The sequence below is a fragment of the Saccopteryx leptura genome, chromosome 3 (genome assembly GCF_036850995.1).
Source record: "Saccopteryx leptura isolate mSacLep1 chromosome 3, mSacLep1_pri_phased_curated, whole genome shotgun sequence".
Taxonomy (NCBI): Eukaryota; Metazoa; Chordata; class Mammalia; order Chiroptera; family Emballonuridae; genus Saccopteryx; species Saccopteryx leptura.
The window spans coordinates 191546338-191550521 of NC_089505.1; the positions used below are offsets into that span (position 1 = coordinate 191546338).

Below are 4184 nucleotides of genomic sequence, written 5' to 3' on the forward strand. Positions count from 1 at the left end.
GAAGCTGAAAAGCATATGCACAAATGGTAACTGACCAGAACTAAGAAAGATAAAATCTTTTTTTTTAACTGCATCTTGTTTATTTTGCATATGTCAATTTCAGAGAAAAACAAACACCCCCCCCCCCCCAAATACACAACGTTCAAGCCAATATCAAATGGGAAGGCTTGAAGCCCTTGTAATCTGCCTTAGGCAGAAAGGTAAGAAAAGAAAACAATATCAGCAAAAGAGACCAGATGTGCAAGGGCCACTCAGGGCTGCTGGAGGAGATATGGAGACACTACACAGAGGGCACAAGGTTTGCAGGCAGAAATTCATAATCTATATTTTCTGTGTAGGAGGCGTCCTCATTTCCCTCAAAGGTGGGGCAGGGATGGGAGGATTCTCATCAGGAACAGCAGGACTGGGTTCTTCTTTTGCCACTTCATCTGCATCAGTGCCTAGGTTTAGCTTGATCAAGCTATAGATGTGGTTGGAGTGGGTCTGGGGATCTCAAGTGAGCAGCCAGAGGAGAGCACTGCAGTTTCAAACAGCATCAGCCAAGGTCCTTGACAGCCTTTTCATTCTTGTCTGCTTCTGCCTTCTGCAGCAGTCTCCACTATGGGGTGGTCAGGATTGATCTCCAGGTGTTTTTTGGCCATTATGTAGCCAATCACAGAGTTGTCCCAAAGTGACTGGGCTTTCAAGATGCACTCCATATGAGCTGTCCAGCCGTAGGTGCTAGTCACAATGCATCAGAGTGAAGACAAAAGCTTATTGGAGATTGTCACCTTCTCAATCTTCTTATCCAAGATTTCTTTCATGAGTTTGCAGAGGTTCTCAGACTTAGCCTTGCTCTCTTCTGATTTCTTCTTCTCCATCCTCAGATATCTCCAGGCCCTTCTTGGTAACTGAGACCAAGCTCTTTCCATCAACCTCCTTGAGCTGCTGTACACAATACTCATCAATAGGCTCTGACATATATATTACTTTGATGCCCAGCTTCCGCACTCACTACAAAAGCAGAGTTGACAACTTGCTCTTTGTTCTCATCAGTTATGTAATAGATAGACTTCTAGATCTTCTTTATATGAGAGACATATTCCAAAAGAGGAGTCATTTTTATCTTCAGACTGGGGGGTGTGATAATGCAGAAGCCCAGAAAGACATCGCCAAATAGTAGTCCTCACATATTCCAAGCTTTAGGTTTTTAAAGAATGCCTCATAGAATTTTTTACAGTTTCTTGTTAAGAAGAGCTCAAGGCACTTCTTAACAATAATATTATGAATGTTCTTCAAGATTTTGCTCTGCTTGAGCATTTCTATGGAGATATTTGGGGAGAGGTCTTCAGATTTAAACACATCATGAATGAAGTTGAGATGCTCTAGTATCAACTTATTACCACTGTCCATGATGAATACATGGAAGACATAAAGTTTGATGTTTTTTTTTTTCTTGTTCTCAAAGAGGTCAAAAGGAGCCCAATGGGAATGAATGGCAATGCCCTGAGTTACAACTGATTTTTTAAAGAGAAGTGCTTCACTACTGAGCGGTCTTCTCAGTCATTGGTAAGGATATTAAAATAACTCTCCACATTCCTCCTGGGCACAGTCATCAAGGTTTCTGGTCTAAATGGGGTTGGTCTTGTTCACTCCTGATCAATCTATTTCTTTTTCATCTTCTTTGTTTTCTTTTTCTTATCCTTAGTACTCATCCTCTTCATCTGAGCCTACATCTTTAATCTTGGGTTACTTCATATCATCTTTGTTTTCCTCTTCTTTTCCCCCTTTCTCTTCTTCTATTTCATTATCGCTGATTTCTTTCTCTTTTTCTTCCTTCAAATAAAAGGTAATGAGATAACTTATGAACTGTGTGAGTGCTTCTTCACCCCTTCTTTGACCTGCCTCACTTCTAAGTACTCTGTCTGGTCTTCTTTAAGGTGGAGGATCATTTTGGAACCCTTGGCAATAGGCTCACCATGGTCAGCTTGCATAGTGAAGAAATCCCCAGCAGAAGACATCCAGGCATACTGCTCATCATCATTGTGTTTGTGATCACAACCACTTTCTCTGCCACCAGATAAACAGAACAAAAGCCAAAACTAAATTCTCCAATCATGGAAATGTCTGCACCAGCCTGAAAAGTCTCCACTAATGCTTTTGTACCAGACTTGGCAATGGTTCCCAGACTGTTTATGAAATAGACTTTGGTCATGCCAATGCCTGTGTCCACCATAGTTAGGGTACATTCCTGGGGGTTAAGGATGATGTCAGTTTTCAGCTCTTTATCACTGTCCAGCTTGAAAGGGTCAGTCAGGCTCTTGTAATATATCTTGTTCAAAGCATTAGAAGCATTACTGATCAACTCCCGAAGGAAAATTTTTCCTGTTGGGATAGAAGACATTGATGAAGAGACACATGAGTTGAAAATTTTCTGCGTGGAAGGCAAAAGTCTCCACCTCCTCAGGCATCTTGAAGGTGAAGAGATGCAAGTACTAGAGAACAGGATGGGCAGGGACTGTGTCTGGTTCGTGTACTGCAAGAAGCGTGAGCAGGGGTGACTTAAGAGAGAGGAAGATGAAATTTTAAATCATTGGGAAGACCAGCAGATAGAAATAGGTGGCATTGAAGAATGCCAAAAGGTTCAGAAATTGGCAGCATTGGTTATCTCTAGGAGAGCTTAAGGTGTGCAGTCATAACAGGAGGATTAGTCAAGAATCTGTTTAAAACTAAAAATGTCTTCTCTGTGCAGTCCTCCTTTACCCCAATAGAAGCCTGAGGGTCTGTTTTTCAGAGATATAATAGAAAAATGTCTCTGGATAGGGGTTATATCAGATACATTTGGGGGCAGGGGTACTTTAAAGAAAGAAGGACTAAAGAAGATTGAAAAAAGATTAACTAAATATTTACATGCTGACTAACAAGAACTATGCTTTCTTCTCTCATTCTGCTCCAGGATGTTGGCGTCTTGTCTGTATCCTTTGGGAAAGGGTTTGGAAAGTCTTTCTTTGGAGAATCCAACCAATGCAGTGGAAAGACTTTAAAAAGTTGACAAGAAGAAATCCACAAAGAAATGGCTGACTTTGTAGCGTATGAATCCTACCCATGAGCTCAGAGGTTTTAATTAACTTTAAATTAAAAACATTTTTTGCCTGATCAGGTGGTGGCACAGTGGATAGAGTGTCGACTTGGGATGCTGAGTTCGAAACCTGGAGTTTGCTGGCTTGAGCACGGGCTCACCAGCTTGAGTGTGGGGTTGTGGGCTTGAGCCTGGGATCATAGACATGATCCCTTGGTTGCTGGCTTGAGCCCAAAGGTCACTGGCTTGAGCCCAAGGTCACTGGTTTGAGCAAGAGGACACTCACTCTGCTGAAGCCTCCCCCATCCCCCTGTCAAGGCACATATGAGAAAGCAATCAATGAACAACTAAGGAGCCACAACAAAGAATTGATGCCTCTCATCTCTCTCCCTTCCTATATGTCTGTCCCTATCTGTCCCTCTCTCTGTCTCTGTCACAAAAAAATAAGAGTATATAAGTTTAGTGGCATTAAGTACATTCACATAGTTACACAACCATCACCACTATTCATCCACAGAGCTTTTCATTATCCCAAATGGGAATTCTATACCCTTAAATAATAACTTTCCCTTACCCTGTATCTATCCTCAGTCCTTGGTAATATCTATTCTTTTTGTCTCTATAAATTTGACTGTTCTAAGTACTTTGTATAAGTGGAATCATAGCATTTTCTTTAGCACAATGTCTTTAAAGACTATCCATGTTGTAGCATGTGTCAGAATTTCTTTCCTCTTTAAGGTAGAATGATAGGCTATTGATGGACAACACAGGACAAGAAACTGGAAAGTTAAGGGAAAGTGGTTTTTTTTTAATTCTTACTTTATAGAGTCTTTTCTTTCTTCTCTAAGCCAGAATGCTTTTTAAATCCTTCCTGCACAGCAGCACAGAGACCCAGCCCAGGTTCTAGTCACTACCATGGTTTTGCAGGCCTCACAGTACAGGAAAAGCTCCTCTTTAAATTGCATTATATATGATATATGGATCGGAACAGAGCACACTGAAACAGAAACAGTTATCTAGGGTCTTTCAATACAGCTGGTGCAGATTCTGGACCATTAAGTTTGATTTGTGAACAACCAAAGAGAGAGAGAATTCTTTGCTGTTGGGCACATAGCCCTGTTCTGGA

General features: G+C 41.2%; 1 pseudogene; it reads right to left on the reverse strand.

Annotated features, from left to right (window-relative positions):
• Positions 1–280: 280 nt before the first annotated feature.
• LOC136398394 (heat shock protein HSP 90-beta-like) lies at positions 281–2450 on the reverse strand (annotated as a pseudogene).
• Positions 2451–4184: the final 1734 nt, after the last annotated feature.